Source organism: Dama dama, chromosome 27, assembly GCF_033118175.1.
Source record: "Dama dama isolate Ldn47 chromosome 27, ASM3311817v1, whole genome shotgun sequence".
NCBI lineage: Eukaryota > Metazoa > Chordata > Mammalia > Artiodactyla > Cervidae > Dama > Dama dama.
This window is the reverse complement of record NC_083707.1, coordinates 6931535-6950769: the sequence shown is the minus strand read 5'-3', so window position 1 is coordinate 6950769 and position 19235 is coordinate 6931535. Positions and strand designations below refer to the sequence as shown.

The following is a 19235-nucleotide window of genomic DNA, read 5'->3' as shown; positions in this document are numbered from 1 at the left end:
CTAGCTCAATGGACATGAATTTCAGCAAACTCCAGAAGATAGTGGAGGTCAGAGCAGCCTGGCGAGTTGTCCCCGGGGTCAGAAAGAGTCAGACACAACTTAGTGACTGAACAACAACCAGGGCAGCTCTATTTTTGGTTTTTTAAGAACAATTGCCATATTGTTCTCCATAGAGGCTGTATCAATGTGCACAGCAGAAACGAACTCAATGTTGTAAAGCAACCATACTCCACCAAATTTTTAAAAACACACAATGATTCTCCCTACTAAGTGGGATTACAAATTGAAAGCCAGTGAAATGCTGATCCAACCAGGAGAGCAGCTGACAGAATGGGTCTTTCCAGCCTAGTGATACTCCAGGTGCATCTGTTGGGTATCTGGAAAAGCTGAATTATTCTCTCGGGCTTCCCCTGTGGCTCGGTGGGAACTGGCACCTCCTTGCAGGATTCTTAACCAGTTCTTAACCAAGCAAGGAAGAGTGGCAGATTAAGATAAAAACAGCATGTCCGCTGTGCTACGGAGGATGGAACATGGGTACCGCTTGCAGGACTCGGTGCCTGACATGCCTGAGTCTCGAGGGAGTAAAGCAGAGAGCAAAGGCCTGGCCAGGGAAGGCTCACACCAGCAGGTCCTGCATAAAGGGCTTCAAGGCCACCCCAGTCCCTCCAGGGGCAGGATGGGCAGGGGCTGCCCAACTGGGATGAAATCGGATGACTAGAAAAAAAATAAAACAGACCAAATAAATTGTCCCCCAAATAAAAAGGAGGCTAAAGTCATAACTCTTCCTTTAAAGTTTGTTTAATTAGTAACAGGTTTGACCTATAGAATTTTTATACATCTAGAAATTATTCAACTGGGCAAAAATAAACACATTCTTTCTTAAGCATCTCCTAGCAGATGTTAGGGCTTTGCAGGTGGTGTTAGAGGTAAAGAACCCAGGTGCCAATGCAAGAGAATTAAGAGATGCAGGTTCGATCCCTGGGTCAGGTAGATTCTCCTGGAGGAGGGCATGGCAATCCACTTCAGTAATCTTGCCTAGAGGATCCCATGGACATAGGAGCCTGGTGGGCTACAGTTCATGGGGTCACAAAGAGTTGGACGCAACTGAAGTGACTTAGCATTCACGCATGCAACAGATATTTGTCATCCTTGTATTCAGTGAAATTATAATAACCAGGAAGAGAAAGATGATACATGAAAATAAGTCTGTGTCCTGGCCTGAACTTTGGGTGCACAGTCCCCCAGGATGATCACAAAAGGGCCAGGTTGCCTTCGTGGGTCTGCTTGCCTTGTTGACATTGTCAGCAGCACAAATTTCTAGGAGGTCCTTTTGACCACTCTCTGGGTTCCCCCAGGATACAAAGATGGAAGGTTTCCCATATCAAGAAGCTTTAAAAATGTTGAGCTTGAGTGGAGCTAAATCTTATTCTCTGATAGCTTGGAAATCTACGGACTTTTGTAAAGGACGGTAGCTTACAATTTTATAACACTGTAATGACAAATACTTTCACATGCATGAATTGCTGGAGGTACTGGGCTTTATGAGTTGGAGAAATGTTGAGTCATGGTGTTGCTACATGATTCAGCAAAGCCAAGGCTTTATGGAAGACTTAGGACTCAAACTCACACACGTTGATTCCTTCAGTTCAATTTCATTTTCTTTACTTATTAGCCAATTCACACTCAAGTTGAAATACATTGTGTAATAGCTTTCAGTGTTTTTCCTTACCCTCTCCTTCTACCCTTAACCATTTAAAAAACCTATCAGGGTGTTTGTTGAACACCCTAATTTTCTGACTGCTTAAAAGGCAACAATTTGCTTTTATCTAACTCCATTATTTGGAGACAAAGAAATGAAATCTGACCTTCAGGAATTTTCTAAGATGAAAAGTATAAAAGCTCCAAACTGCTACATTTTTCCTTTGCTTTTTTTTTCTGGCATCCTTCTCAGAGGTAGAGGAGCAGAGGCAAAATCACTGTGACTGTTGGCTATATCAGGTGGCTAATGGAAGAAATCAATTTCCAAGTAAGATGTACCTTATTGATGAAATTCAAGGATAAGAACATAGTCTTTCATGATTAATATTTGCTGGGCACAATGTGTCATTTTTTGAATAACATACATTGCATTTGATTGGACTGAAATGAAATCCTTATCATTTAGCATCGCAGTAAAACATAAGGACAGCCAAATTTGGATAAGGAGAGATTTTATTTCTGTTTTAATAGAAATAGAATTCAATTTCTACTTTATAGACATCTCCTGGGACTTCATAAGAATGTAATAGTTGCTATGAATCAATCTGAGGCAAACTTTTTAACTAAGACAATTCAAAGGATGATGAATAAGGGGACAATTTTGGAGGGTCTTTTTGGACTTGGTGATGGACAGGGAAGCCTGGTGTGCTACAGTCTGTGGGGTCACAAAGAGTTGGACACAACTGAGTGAATGAACTGAACTGAAGTGTGTTGGTAATATTATGAGGTCAGTTTTAGGATGGGGATGATTCTAGAACATTCATGGGGAATTCTACATAGGTATTGAAAATACTGAACCAGCATCCAAAATAAAGATTTTAGATCTTCTCTGGCGGTCCAACTGACTCCAGGCTTCCAATGCAGAGGGTGTGGTTTTGAACCCTGGTCTGTGAACTAAGATCCCACATATGCATAGTGTGGCCAAAAAAAATATCTCAAGAGGAGAATAAAGTGGAAAATACTCTGTATTTCTGTCATTGAGGCTATAGATGTATATGAGATTTCCTAAGAATAGGGTAAAGTAAGAAAAGATAGCCTTGAATCGAATTTGGAAAAACATCAATGCTTAGAGACTGGAGGGAGACAAACCACCTGGTAATCAGGGAGAGGGAGGGAGAACATGATGGGAACAGTCACAAAAGCCGAGGGAGAAGGAAGCGCTCCTGGGTGTTGAAGATGATGGAAAAGCTGAAAGCCAAGTCCACAGCGAGTGAGCCTCGCCCACCGGCTTGGCGGAAGTCGGTATTACTGGGTCCCCACGAAATGTCAGGATCCGCTGAGCAGTGGGACAGAGCCAGAGAGCTGACATTGAAGAGTGAGTGGGAAGCAAAGAAAATTAACTGCTGTAGAAAGCTGCTTCTTTCCAAAAGTTTAGCTATGATTAGATGGAGATGAGGTGATCGTATGACATCCAGGAAGAGTTATTTTTGTTTCATTTCGCTTTTAAAATAGAGCCTAAGCCATACTTCAATACTGATGGGAGGATCAAGAAGAGAGAGGAAAAAAGCTGAAAACGGGGAGGAAAGATAATCAACAAGGTAAGTTTATCTAAAAAGCATGAAAGGACTCATTCCTAGAGCAGGGATTGGCCTCTATCACCTACCCATGGAAGAGAGAAAGATGAATGCTGGGACTTCTCTGGTGGTCTAATGGTTAAGACTCTGCACTTCCAATGTAGGGGGTGAAGTTTCGATCCCTGATCAGAAAACTTAGATTCCATATGCTGTGTGGCATGACCACAAAAAAAAATAAAAAATAAAAAAAAATAAAGACAAGTGCTAAACATTTATATTTATCTATAGATACAGGAAAGCTGATGAAGTTCTTCTGATAATTTCTATTTGCAAGGTTAAATAGCAAGGATGGTTATCTGCTGAGAGTCAGAGTGAAGTAGGGAGACTTGGAGTAGAGTTTATAAAATGTGAAATGACTATTTCAGAGAGAGGGAGAAAGCAGCCTACCCAGAGAAGATAGGAGAAAGGCCAGGCAGTTCTGAGAGGATCCCATGAGTTTAGTGGCTATGAGTCATAGTAGTGTCAGTTTGCCAGTGTAAATATAAACCCAATGTTCCCTAAGTGAAGGATTTTGATTACTAAGGAATGTAGAAGTTAGCAAGAGTTCACGACCCGGTGTTCGAGGAGTGATTTCTGAATTTGACAATGCTGGCCAAAAAAAAAAAAAAAAAACCACCACCAGAACACCTGACAAATTGTAAGAGGTTCAAAGTTAACTCATTTTTGCGTTGCTGACAAAATAACATAAATGAAAATAAGTGCTGGTGCTCAAGTTTGGAGAAACCTCAGAAACAAAAGAAAATAGTACTTCCTAATACCACAGGGGACCCAGTTCAAATGATGGCCTGAAAGAAGAACCCTCAATACATAGACAGGTTGTGGTGGCTAGATGCTAAGTCATGTATGACACTTTTGAACCTATGAACTGTCGGCTCCTCTGTCCACAGGCTTTCCCCGGCAAGAATACTGGAGTGGGTTGCCATTCCCTTCTCCAGGGAATCTCCCCAACACAGGGATCAAACCCAAGTTTCCTGCATGACAGATGGATTCTTTCCCATCTGAGCCATATAAGGAACGTCTACATGACAGGTAGAAATTGAAAAAAAAGACTTCTCTCTCCAAATGCAAGTGGGGCCATATACTTTTCCTCCACTTCACATTAACCTGGATTCTCTCTCCAATACCTGATTTCTCCAGGTTGTGACCTTTAAGACCTCTGGCTGGGTAGGTGTGCAAAGCTATCTGCACAATTCTGCTGACCCACAAAATACACTCCCCCTACACTACTCTGCCTCTCCTCCCAGTTACTTTGAACATAATTTTAGACAACATATCATTTCACCCTTAAATACTATAGCTGCATCTCCAAAAAATGACTCCAAAATAACTGCAAGATTAGTATCTTCTTATAATTAATATTAACGACCTCATACTATCCTTAAATATATGTGCAGTATTCTAATTTTCTCAACTGCAAAAAAAATGAAAGAATTTATATGGTTTAAGTCATTGTTTGATACGCCTACTTTCAGTCTATATTATTCCCTTCTTGTTTGTGCTGGTTTATTCTTTGGTTCTGTTTTTGTTTGCAAATCATTGTTGAAGATGCCAGATTGCTTATTTTATAGAATTTCCTCCAGGCAAATTCTCTAGAATTTTATCACTGTGGTTTTATTTAACATATCCCTCTGCGCTGTATTCCCATTATATCGGGAGATTAGGACAGGCAACTGGCCGGACTGGCTTTGACTTGGGGTGGGGAGCAGTAATACTTCACAGGGGCTTCCCAGGTGGCTCAGCGGTAAAGAATCCACCTGCAATGCGGGATCTGCAGGAGACATATGCTCAATCCCTGGGTCAGGAAGATCCCCTGGAAGAGGAAAGGGCAACCCACTCCAGTATTCTTCCCTGGAGAATCCCATGGAAAGAGGAGCCTGGAGGGCTACAGTCCATGGGATCACAGCGTCAGACACGGCTGAGCAAACACATACACACACACTCGCACTCCACAGACAATGTAAGATATACTCTTTGGGGGAGGGGTCACAGAATGTGTGATTGCTTTGCTTTTCATGAGATTTATCGCTATTTACCATCATTACGTAGATTCCTTACTTCTGAGCTAAGAGTTGGAAAAGCGTGATATTCTACGTCTGTTATTTCTTCTTCTTTGATTATGTAAATTCTATAAAACAGAAAGCTTTGCTCATCAACCAACTGTTTGCTTGCTCTGAGAAACAGTTCATCTAGGAAAGAACACATTCAATGTTCTTCAATGCACTGCAATAATCATCTTTACTGATGGTCACTTCAAGCTGACATGAGTCTGGTAGCATTTCATAACCACCTTGACCTCTGATATAACAAGCAGTTCAGCCTCATTGTCATTTGGACTTAGAATTTGTCAATTCTCTCAGAACTTCTCCCTTTAAATTGAGAATGACAGAGGTGACCACATGGCTGTGAGGAGTTAATAAACCTTTGGCCACTGCTCTAACTTAATCGATTCTCTCTCTCTTTTTTTTTTTTAATGGATTCTTTTCTAAACATTTTAGCCACATTTGATTGTTTTTTCCCCTGCTTCTAGCCCTTGCTTGTGACAGTATGATAGCTCTTCCCAAAGTACACAGGCACCTCCTTCCCTTCGAGAACTAACGATGCAGTCAGGCCAATCCCGCTGAGATGGTTCGGGAAAAACACTCAAGATGCGGAGCAGAGACACAGCTTCTCAGGATAAACTTCTCCAGCTGTGCTCAGAAGTACATCATCCTTTTCAGTCAGCCTCTGCTTTACGGATGAAGTTTGGGGGCTATGTCTTGGTATCTAGTTAAACTATTATTTTACTCACGCCTCTCACCCACCTCTTTATGAAACTGTAGTCTCCTCTGCAAACCACTAGGAAGCCCCACTGCAGAGCTCTGCTTCCACAGCCCCCACGGGAGCCTGGAGCCCAGCTGCTTAGTAAGATGGAAAAGAACCAGCCAATCAAGAATTCTAAAACAACTTAAAAGGGTTCAACTTGCTGTTCCTTAGGCTGCATTTGTCTACAACATCTAAAAGGTTTCATTGTGACTTGTGTGAGACTCTGAACGTGCCAGGAAAACTAGTCTTTATGACCCTGAGGACAAGAAATGCCTACACTCTCTAAAGGTCTGGATGTACACAGAAGACAACGCATAGGCTTAAAATAACAACAACTGTGTTTTAAAGGAGCAGTGATGACAATACATCCCCTTTGGATCGATGAAAACAAGGCTTCCTTCCCTGAGTTATTTCCTGCAGGTTCTCCCGTTCTTCTGATAAGTATCTGGTAAGTTTCCTGACAACAAGTTAGGACAGAAGTTTGTTTGAGAGATAAAAGGGTGATTGAGTCCTGAGAGTTATTTACTTGTTTAAATATAAAGTTAAAAGTTTACGTTAGAAGACCGCCTTATCAAGAACTGTGAGGCAAGCAGAAGTAACGCCATGGCAGGCAGCTTAGATTAGGAGCAGGCCTTCCCACTTCCGGGTGGTAAGATTATCAGGCCACCTGGATACAACCAATCAGCATTCGCCTAACACTGACCGCTGTTTGCCAATTAGGAAATTAGGAACGGGGCGGAAACCCCCGGGAAAGTCCCGCGCGCGTGAAAGTTTTGACCAATGAAATTGCTTTGCAAACTTGTAACCAATCCGCTTAAACCAACTACCAACAGCGTGTGCTCACCCTATAAATTTGTGTAACAGCTTGGGCTCGGGGCTCTCTGACCCTGCACCACTGCGTTGGTTGTGGCAGAGGCCCTGGCTCGAGTCAGTAATAAACTTCCCTTTTTGCGAGTTGCATTGTCTTGGAAGCCTTCTCTATTCCCGCTCGGGGATTTGGACATCAGGCAAAACAGAACCTATTTCTCAATCATTGAAACCCACAGAGATCTTATGTCTCTATTGAAACTTTCTCTGTCAGTGTATGGCAAAAACCACTACAATTTGAAAAAAAAAGAAAGAAAGAAAGAAAGAAACTTTCTCTGATCACTTCTGATATACAAATTCCCCATCCTCTGGGAATCAGCACTTGGTCTTTTTTTTTTTTTTTCCATTTATTTTTATTAGTTGGAGGCTAATTACTTTACAATATTGTAGCAATTTTTGCCATACATTGACATGAATGAGCCATGGATTTACATGTATTCCCCATCCCAATCCCCCCTCCCACCTCCCTCTCCACCCGATCCCTTTAGGTCTTCCCAGTGCACCAGCCCCGAGCACTTGTCTCATGCATCCAACCTGGGCTGGTGATCTGTTTCACCCTTGATAATATACATGTTTCGATGCTGTTCTCTCTAAACATCCCACCCTCGCCTTCTCCCACAGAGTCCAAAAGTCTGTTCTGTACATCTGTGTCTCTTTTTCTGTTTTGCATATAGGGTTATCGTTACCATCTTTCTAAATTCCATATACATGCATTAGTATACTGTATTGGTCTTTATCTTTCTGGCTTACTTCACTCTGTATAATGGACTCCAGTTTCATGCATCTCATTAGAACTGATTCAAATGAATTCTTTTTAATGGCTGAGTAATATTCCATGGTGTATCTTTATTTTGCTCACCTTCTGTGTGACTTTTAAACTTTTACCCTTCCTGAAGGTCCTTTAGAATTAGCAGCACCAGAGTTTCCTGAGTTTCTTTGTCCATCACCTACCTAACAATCCCCTCCGCTATGGTCCCCATGTCTGCCCCTCAAGCAGTTCGTGCCCACTCAGTCCCCCATCTTGGTCCCACTCCTTCTTCACCTTGCAGATTGTGGGTCCTTGTTGACCCACACTGCTCTCCTTCCTCATTCCCTGTATCACTGAGTGACGCCCAATGTACCAGGCTGCTCACCCAGGAAGTGGCAGTCGCCTGGATCTCTCCCTCTCCCTTTAGCACGTGTTTTCACCTTTACTTCCACAGCCATTGGCTGAGCGCATCCCCTGGGGCTGGCCTGCTGCAGCAGCTTCTTTCTTAGTTTCTCACGCTCTCAGCCTGACAAGAGCCAACCCAATGCTGCCCAATCGAGCAACCACAAGTCACTTTAAGCTCTAATTAAATAAAATTAAAAATTCAGCTCCTCACACACCCTGGCCACAGGTAGCAAATGGTTCCTGAGTTAGATAGCACTTACCTAAGATATTTCTGTCAACAGAGAACTTCCTGTTAGACAGTGCTGTTTCAGTTAAGTTATCCATCCGGTACATGCTCTGTGGATCACTAAATCAAACCCCCCTCCAATCACCTGACACAAAGCGATCTCAGCATCCAGGAAGTTTCTTCTAAACCTCAGAGAGCATATGAGATGCTCCATCTCTGAGCATTTGTGACATTCTGGCCTTCTTTTGAATATGAAGAGCAATAATCATGTATTTTCTTCCCTAGGAGGTAACCCTGAGGACAGGAACTACGTCCGTATCTGGAGATGGTGATGGTGCACTTAATTTTCCATGTAGTAAGTGGAGCTAGTAGTAAAGAACAAACCTGTCAACGCAGGAGACTAAGAGATGTGGGGTTGATTCCTGGGTCAAAAAGGTCCCTTGGAGGAGGAAATGGCAACCCATTCCAGTATTCTTGCCTGGAGAATTCTACGGACACAGGAGCTTGAGAGGCTGCAGTCCACAGGGTTGGACAGAATCAGACATGACTGAAGCGACTTAGCATGCACATATGAGGGACTTTACAAAACAATTTAAAACATTTTAATATGTTTATACTCTAGGTGTTCAAAAAGTGTTTGTTGACTGAATAAGCAACCTTGTCTGTGATCCTAGATGATGGGTACTGTATAAATCAACTGATACCTTTTATTGGCATGGTATATTTGGAATTACTATCGTAAATAGACCACTGGATTATACAAAGGGCTTCCCTGATAGTTCAGCTGATAAAGAATCTGCCTGCAATGCAGGAGAACCTGGTTCAATTCCTGGGTTGGGAAGTTCCCCTGGAGAAGGGATAGGCTACCCACTCCAGTATTCTTGGGCTTCCCTGGCAGCTCAGTGGGTAAAGAATCCACCTGCAATACGGGAGACCTGGGTTCGATCCCTGGGTCAGGAAGATCCTCTGGAGGAGAGCATGGCAACCTATTCTAGTATTCTTGCCTGGAGAATCTCCATGAACAGAGAAGCCTGGTGGGCTACAGTCTGTGGGGTCACAAAGAGTCAGACACAACTGAGCAACTGAACAATAACAACAAAGTTTATACAAACTAAGAGTTTACCAGATAAAGATGTCTTTGTTTTCATTCTATGAAAGAACAGATTTTAGGAGGAGACTATAATCTTCACAGGAGCATAATCTCTCTCTTTTGCTCAAAATTTTATCCTACACCTAGCCAAAAATATAGCTAGTCCTCAATAGATATTTGTTGGGTAAATGCTGAGTATCAATTAGTTTCTTGACCTCTTTAATCTTAAATCAAAAATATTCTTGAAAGATCCTCCCCTAAAACAAGCCAAGTATCTTAAAATGTCTGTTTTGGGAATTAAATCATTTTTAAATATTCTAAAGACACAAGAAACTTTTGGAAAAAGTTAAAAGAGAAGTTGTATAATAGCAAAGTCAAAATAAAATGCAAATTTTATTTGTTAAATATTTTAGAATCACTATGCTGGAAAAAGTGCCAACTACATTATCCATTTCATTAAGTTGTGTAGTTTTCACCATAAGATTCCTCTTTTGTTATGTGTCCCTAGAGAGGAGAACAAACTATAATAATGTAGATATTATAATAGTGTGGTGAAGATGATGAAACAGTCAGAATTGTATAATGCCTATTCCTAGAACAATTTGAGGAACATCTATACCCTGCCATCAGTTGAAAAATTTTCAAGGGATAAAACTATGATAGAAGATTATGGATCAAGTGTCTCACATCATTGCTCTAAGTAGCAATTCTCATAAAACAGCTGAAAGCATATGCTTGAAATGGAAAAGCATCACTGGCCACCACCAGCAATATCAAGCTGAATGTGCTGTTTGAATGTTGGAGCGAGTTCACGGAGACATACAAACTCTGTTTCTGCTGTGGAGCTTACTGACTTCAAGTTGTTACATAATTTAAAGTAATCTAAAAGCAAATGCTCTCTCATTTCATAGACTAACCCAATCATTATAACACATATTGCATTGCATATTATTCACTTCAGTTCAGTTCAGTTACTCAGTCATGTCCAACTCTTTGTGACCCCATGGACTGCAGCATGCCAGGCCTCCCTGTCCATCACCAACTCCCGGAGTTTACTCAAACTCACGTCCATTGAGTCGGTGATGCCATCCAACCCTCTCATCCTCTGTTGACCCCTTCTCCTCCCACCTTCAATCTTTCCCAAAACCAGGGTCTTTTCAAATGAGTCAGCTCTTCCCATCAGGTGGCCAAAGTATTGGAGTTTCAGCTTCAGCATCAGTCCTTCTATTGAATAATCAGGACTGATTTCCTCTAGGATGGACTGGTTGGATCTCCTTGCAGTCCAAAGGACTCTCAAGAGTCTTCTCCAACACCACAGTTCAAAAGCATCAATTCTTTGGTGCTCAGCTTTATTTATAGTCCAACTCTCACATCCATAGATGACTACTGGAAAAACCACAGCCTTGACTGGACTGACCTTTGTTGGCAAAGTAATGTCTCTGCTTTTTAATGTGCTGTCTAGGTTTGTCATACCTTTTCTTCCAAGGCGTGAGGGTCTTTTAATTTCATGACTGCAGTTACCATCTGCAGTGATTTTGGAGCCCAAAAAATCGCGAACAAAAACACAAGTTGTCGGCAAGGGACTGATATGGCAAACTCAAAATATTAGTGAGATATGATAGTCTATGAAGCTATTGAGATTGATCTGAAGTCTCTATATGGCCTCAACTATTCCTTTTCTATACTGTGTTGATTTCAAATGATCTAACTCATCTACTCTATATCATTGTTCAGTATTTAGACCAAACATATTTCCTTGGCAACTTTCACGATGTTTTGAAATCCCTAAACTAGGTGAGTCAACAAAAATATGACAAATTTATCACTATTTGGCCTTTATCCAAACCCTTCTAGTCTGTTCTGCTTAAGTCTCGCCTGCTGTGTTGGCAGATAATGAACTCAGAAAACACCTTCACATGTGCATATGGCTTCCATTAGCTCAGTTCCTAAATGGCGCCTTTATATTTATCTTAAGATAAAAAAGATATTACAGATATAAGCCCAGTAAAATTTCCTTCTTTAAATTAAATAAAGGAAAATTAAAAGGAAAAGAATCTGTTAAAATATTTGGTTCTATGTATGGTCATCAAATAGAGAAGGAAATGGCAACGCACTCCAATATTCTTGCCTGGAGAATTCCATGGACAGGGGAGCCTGGCAGGCTGCAGTCCATGGAGTCACAAAGAGTCGGACATGACTGAGTGATTTTCACTTATGTTCATCAAAATCTATGGTCAATTTGCTTTTAGTCAAATTTACATACAGATATAGATATAGACCCAGGTAAATGCACACATACACATTCTGATCAATGTTTAAGATATTAGGAACATCAAAATATATTTGTGTCAGCTTCTGTAGGCTTCCTATCACCTTGGATATGCAGTGCTGTATCATTCCATATTGTATAAATTAATGCACTATTTATATTACTACAAAGTTATTATGGAATAAAATGCAAATTTTGCACACACTTCCTACCACTCAGAAATACTCTAAAAAAATCTTAAGGTGCTGACTAATCAATGAATTAGGTTTTAAGGTCAAGTATTTTGAACTTGCTGCTACAAGCCAGGTTCTTTCTTCAGTATCCAGACATTCATTTCACCTGCCTTTAAAAATGCTTTAAGATATATAAGACAGGTTCACTTATCAAATGATATGGCACAAAACTAAAATCCCACATAACAGAATGATAATCATTCATGTATATCATCAGAATTACAAATGAAAAGATTAATATATCACAGGAAGATCAGTACCTCATTACCGACAAACCAAATTACTCTCAAACTAACCCAAATAAGTGACTAGAAGTATAAATATAAGTCAAGTAAATGTATTACATAGCAGAAAAATATGACACAGCCAAGTAAAATGAAGACTCAGTGTTTGGTATAAGGGAATAAATTATTCATGATAATTCAAGATAGATCAGTTAATACTAAAATACTTGCCAGAATTTAATAACTAACTTGTATAGTGATCACCATACATGTGTTAGCCCCCTTCTAACCACTTTGCATGTATCAACTTACTTCAGCCTCATGTTAATCCTTTTACTTATCTACCATTATTATCCCATTTTACAGAGAAGAGAAACTAGGTCCAAAATGTAGAGTGACCTTTGTAAAGATCCACAGCTGAGCTGGGCTATAAATTCAATAAGTGTTGGACCAGAATCTGGGTCCTAATCTTTATACTGTTCATCCTCTCTCTAAATCAGCAAGAAAAATCTACCAACATAGTAAAATATACTACTAACCCAGTTGTATGTCACAGATATTTGTTTAAATTATTTTAATAATTACACTCATATCGAGAGTCTTCCAATGTCTTACACATGGGGTTATGTTTAATCTGTGTGTTAACCCTTGATTAAACAGTCACACATAAAGTCAACAGTGATTTATGATTCAACTTCTATACTTAAGGAAGCAAAGAGACACACACAACTGTATGACCTAAGGTCATTATGAAATGACATTAGGAACAGAACTCAAATCTCCTGGTAACCAATCCATATGTCCGCATAATTTTTCTCTGCGAACAGTTAACAGAGACCTTCAGTGTCCTTCTGATATTCCACTGGCTGATTTAGGATTGTCTTATTTGTCCCACGAGGTTTGTCATAAATAAATTGAAAAGATATGTGTGTAGGTATAAAAGATCACAATGTAGCTGTGAGGAGCATCACTGTTTTCATTATTGTTGTTAAGAAAAAAAACAGGGCTGTTTACAAAAAGGGAGAGTCTCTTACCTTGTTAATTTGCAGTGATGCTGCAGTGCAAAGAACAGGGTTATTTTCCTGAACATTTTAATATGAGAAAATAGTGTTAACAACCCACACAAGTGTTTTGGCTTAGTGCCTTCAACAAGCCCCTCTTCAAGCTCAGCAGTAATTGATGCATACATACCAGTACATCCTGATACACTCCTTCCAATATACCTCAACATTTTTAAACAATAGTTTTGTGTTTTTGTAAATATCCTTAATTCTACCTATCTGATCTAAGGTGAAACTTAAGGAAGTATCAGCTGTGTCAGCTCTTCTTGCTGTGAGCATTGACACTGGCTCAAAGGAAACCAGAAAGCCATATGCGGTAAGATGTCTCTTCTTCACCCAGCTGCATCTTCTTGGAAAATGGAAAAAGCAACACAAATGTTTTACTCACCACTGGGCACGTCTACAGGCCTTCCCAAGTGGCTCAGTGGTAAAGAATCCACCTGCCAACGCAGGAGACATGGGTTCGACCTCTGGGTTGGTAAGATCCCCTGGAGAAGAAAATGGCAACCCACTCCAGTATTCTTGCCTGAGAAATCCCGTGGGCAGAGGAACCTGGCGGGCTACAGTCCATGGGGCCGCAGAAGAGCCAGACATGACTTAGCAACCAAACACCACCACCACCAATTCTACATCTGGTCTCAATGAGGGACTTAGTAGGGAAAACATTAGTAAAATTATATACATATTTGCTGAAGTCTTGCACCATTAATCGAATTCAAATAGGAAACAAAGGCAACTACGTCTTATCTCTGGTAGCTAATTATCCACCATTTGTGATAATCCCGTTCATCTTTCTCGTGGCTTATCTTCCTGTCTCTCTCCTCCATGGGCCACATGTCAAGTTGCTGCTCCCTTACGTGAGTCAGACTCCCTTTGCCGATTTGTGTTCGATGGAGTTTTTCTTTGCTCACTTCACGCACACTGTACACATGAAAAGACGCACCTGCAGAGAGGTCATGAGCAGTCAGTGACTGCTGCAGAGACTTAGCTGGTGCAGATGAACCTCAGAAGCTCCACATAAACCTGATAAATTGATGGTGAGACACTTGCTTTGGAGACTGAAACACTTAACAAAAATAAATCATCTCATGGTAATATAGAAAAAAAAAAACAACTTTAATTCATTTATCATCAATTACTGTCACTACAATTCAATGAATAAAAATGTTCACTTCTAGATGAAAGCTTAACAGCTGGATATGTGCGAGTAAGACTTCCCAGGTGGTGCAGTGGTAACGCACCCACCTGCCAACGCAGGATGCTCAAGAGACTTAGGTTGAATCCCTAGGCTGGGAAGATCCCCTGGAGAAGGGCCCCACAACCCACTCCAGCATTCTTGCTTAGGAATTCCAACAGGCAGAGGAGCCTGGTGGGCTACAGTCCTTGGGGTGACAAAGAGTTGGACACGACTGAGATCTCAACACACATACACACACACTCGCATGCTCCAGTAGTGTTCATGTGGCTATTACATATTTTTAATGCTATATACATACACAGAATATAAATGATTTAATGTAATATATATAAGGAGCTTCACTTTACTCATTTTTAGGCACTCAGCAGCTAAGATGTTTTCACATGTGCTTCTCAGACTCTACCTAGCCCCACTGCTCCCCAAACACACCGTTTTTCCTAGATGTGGCCTCCACCTTCTCAGGACACAAAACAAATCAACTTGATTCTTGTCAACCGATTAGCAAATGATTCTTGCCAACCAATTGGAAATCCTCCCATCTCCCGATCAGTCCAGGCAATGAGAAGGACACTTGTATCTGTGAAGGGAACTCAAAACAGATTTCACTAAATCTATCATGGATATGCAGAGACATCTGGAAAATGGAATGGAAAATGGAATGTTTTCCTCTACATCTTAATGGTTTGCCATTACACACAAGTACAGTACTTTCTGTAAGATTTAATATCAAGCTGAACTTGTTTAAATTCAAGAGTGATAGCACATGGACCAGAAAAATTAAAGCTAACTTTCTTTCCCTTCTTGTAACTTTAATAAATGCCTTAGAAGAAGAGGATTCGCTCTGCAGTGTTTAATTAGTAGATTCATGCCAATTGCTTATATTGAGCTATTGGAGCGTTGACTTCAGAATACTTTAAAAAAAATCTCTCTGTCTATTTGAGTAATATGAAGTTTGTTACTGGTCTTCATTTAACAAATGCACATAGGAAAGAATAAGGTTGAAGTAAATTTATGAAATCAATGCCATAGAGGAATTAATGGGATTTATTATTTCACAGGAATTTTTAATTGAAATATAATTGATTTTTTATTGAAATACAGTTGATTTACAATGTTATGTGAATTTCTGCTGTCCTGCAAAATGATTCAGTTATATCTACATCTGTCTATCTATCATCTCTATGGGCTTCCCAGGTGACACTAGTGTTCACCTGCCAACGCAGGAGTCATAAAAGACTCAGGTTCAATCCTTCGGTCAGGAAGATCCCCTGGAGGAGGGCATGGCAGCCCACTCCAGTAGCCTAGCCTGTAGAGCCCCACTGGCAGAGGAACCTGGAGGGTTATGATCCTTAAGATCACAAAGAGTCAGACATGACTGAAGCAAATTAGCACCACACACACATACGTATTTACATGTTCTTTATTTATATTCCTTTTGCTTATGGTTTATCATGAGATATGGAATCTAGTGCCCTGTGCTATACATCTAACCTTGCTGTTTACCCATCCTACATGTCATAGTTGGCATCTCCTAACCCCAAGCTCGCAATCCACCCCATCCCCGCCCTCCCTCTCCTCGTGCAACCACAAGTCTGTTCTCTAGGGCTTCCGCAGGAATTTTTTGATGCATATATCAGAGGATTGATTTTTAGCTCTTGGCTTATAAACACTGTAACATAAAAGAACATGCAGACATGGTGTTGATTCTTTCACAAGGTAAATATGGCAGGCAAACAAGTCTATGAATCATCCTGGAAATCTTGTAAAAAGAGACTTCCTTTTTCTTTAAATATCTGAGCTGACTTGCAGTTCATTTTCAGAAAGCATGTAAAAACTTCTGAGTTGTGTTCCCCTCACAAGCACAAATTTTGAAATACAGGCCAATTAACTGCAAGCTTCTACTGCAACTTGATAATGAGAGGTCAGGAGGAAAGAAAAGGTTCGAGAAGGATTCATTGGAATTAGCCTATTTTACCAAAATGGTGCACTTCCCAGGTGGCACTAGTGGCAAAGAACCCAGCTGCCAATGCAGGAGACATAAGAGATACAGGCTGGATCCCTGGGTTGGGAAGATTCCCTGAAGAAGGAAATGGCAACCCAATCCAGTATTCTTGCCTGGAGAATCCCATAGACAGAGGAGTCTGGCAGGCTACTGTCCATGGGATCACAAAGAGTCAGACACGACTAAAGTGACTTAGCACACACACCACAATGGTGTATATCCTTTTCCCTAAGGAAAGGGCACCACCTTTCACAAAGTTAATTATCCTTAACAGTGTGTATCTACATGGAAAGAAAAGGAAGATAAAAAGTTGGTTAGTACCTGAAATCTACTAACTCTGTATTACCAGGCTTGTGATCTTTCCCCAAGCTCTTTGCAATCAATGCTACTGTGAATACTCTTGTTGGTGGTGACACTATTGTTATTATTATCAGCATTACTTCCTTTTTTTAGACAGCAAATCAAAGTGATGACAGAGAATTTTAAACCCTCAAACTCTGAAAATGTACTTAATTGTTCTCATTGTACTGAATTCATTCCCCAAAGGAGATACAACATAGCCCTAAAACAGCAATGGAAAACAACAAAAAATGAAAATAAAAAAGCGAGGGAAAATGTGTTTGTTAACAGGGTTGCATTCACAGCCTTGTTTATGCTCCTGATGAGTGTGAGATCAAATTTGCACTCATGTTTACTGACCTTGAGGTCGCTGGGATGGGGAAACGAGGACTGAGCGGAACAGAATCCCACAGAGGAAGGAAGCCTGCAGGCCATCCTGACTCACAAAATTGGCTGCAGTGGGAAGGAGAATTAGCAAGGCCTGTGATGACAAAAGTGAATGCTGATACAAGGAAATGCAGACAGCCACTGAGTCCTAAAATTAAGTCTAGAAGAGCTTCATTAGTTCTTAATAAGATGTGACAGAAGGGAACATTATCCATATACATTAATGAAGTAAAGTTTGAGAGTTGAATAAAGGTGATGAAATGTGTGCAGATGCTGGAAATGACTGGAGATTTTGACTCTTAGAGACTCAAAGTGAAAGCATTATCCAAAAGGACTCTGAAATATTTGCAGTACCATAGCCAAGGTTGATATATTTGTCAACCGATTCAGAGAATAACTTCATGATAAGGCTGCCGAACCGTTCAAAATCGTTGAAAATCCTCTTTCATAGAGTTTGCAAGGATATGAAACTTGGCTACCCATAACATATAGAGGGGGAGTGTCTGGCTTCCTTGGTCTCTGAGTCAGGAGGAAGGGATATCAGCCTTGAAGAACTTCCCTTGCTTGGTGTCGGGCACTGTGTTTCATTCTGGAGATATACTTCAAAACAAAATATCATATGCCATCAAGCAGCTTCCCGGGTGGCAGGCTTCTGCCTGCCAATGCTGGAGACGCAGAAGACAGAGGTTTGATCCCTGGGTTGGGGAGATCTCCTTGAGGAGGAAATGGCAACCCACTCCAGTATTCTTGCCTGGAGAATCCCATGGACGGAGGAGCCTGGTGGGCTACAGTCCATAGTGTCTCAGAGCCAGACACGACTGAACACACACACACACATGAGGGAAAATAGTGTGATAGGGTTAACTGGGAAAACATTCACCTGTAAGGAGGCTACAAGAGCCCAGCAATGCCTTAAGCCAGCACCCAGTGTGACTAGAGATCAGGGGTCTGTGTGTGGCCTTCCGCTTCCAGCCCCTTGTCCGGTGAGGACATGGGTCTGTGATTCAGTCCTACCTGAAGGGCCCTAAGGAGGTCTCAGCAGAAAGGTTTCCTTATTCACCGTAAGTGAATAAGGAAGAAAACACCCCTCTTCATCATAGGATGCCACCCTGTCTGACCCAGAGGCTGCATCCGTCTTGCAGCCAGACCGGAGGCTGAGGGGTCAGCGTGGCAGAGACACAAGGACAAACAAGCAAAAGCCCTGAGACCTGAGGCGGTTGCCGAACTGCTGCTCTGACTCTGACACCACCCTGTTTCAGGGCCATGGAGAACTAGAGAAGATCGTGTCAGTATTGATGAAGCCCCTGATGGATCCAGGGACTGGCCACGGGACCCAGAGCCCAGCTCAGCCCACGCCCTGGAGCCGCACAGGCCCGGCGAACGTGCTGAGTCAACCAGGGTCTAAAATCCATCCCCAGGCGAGGCTGTCAGAACCCCCCTGAAGCCGCAGGAGCTTGTCAGGTGCCCACACTTGGTCGAATCCTAATGAACCCCAACAATTCACAGCACCCAGTGTGTGTCATCCAGCCAGAGTGAGAGTGTGGCCTCAGGCGAAGTTGAATACAGAAAATGCAGAATATCTATCATTTAATGTTTATATCATGACTTTCTTTCTATCATCTCAAGTGCAAGTTATGGAAATCGATATTTGGGGGCTCAGAGTTTGATGTTAATATGGTAAATCCTATGGAGCTATAAAAGATGCTCACGATGAAAGATAACTATGTATGTGCTCAGTCACTCAGTTGTGTCTGACTCTTGGCGACCCCATGGACTGTAGCCTGCTAGGCTCCTCTGTCCATGGGATTCTCCAGGCAAGAATACAAGAGTGAGTTGCCATTTCCTCCTCCAGGGGATCCTCCCGACCCAGGGATCTACATACAACTGATTCACTTCATTGTACAGCAGAAAGTAACACAACATGGTAAAGCAACTGCTGCTGCTGCTAAGTCGCTTCAGTCACGTCCGACTCTAACCCACCAGGCTCCCCCGTCCCTGGGATTCTCCAGGCAAGAACACTGGAGTGGGTTGCTATTTCCTTCTCCAATGCAT

At 41.5% G+C, this 19235-nt stretch overlaps 1 pseudogene; it reads left to right on the top strand.

Annotated features, from left to right (window-relative positions):
* Window positions 1-18625, top strand: part of LOC133047444 (aurora kinase C-like) — a 37210-nt pseudogene extending 18585 nt beyond the window's left edge.
* The last annotated feature ends 610 nt before the right edge of the window (window positions 18626-19235 follow it).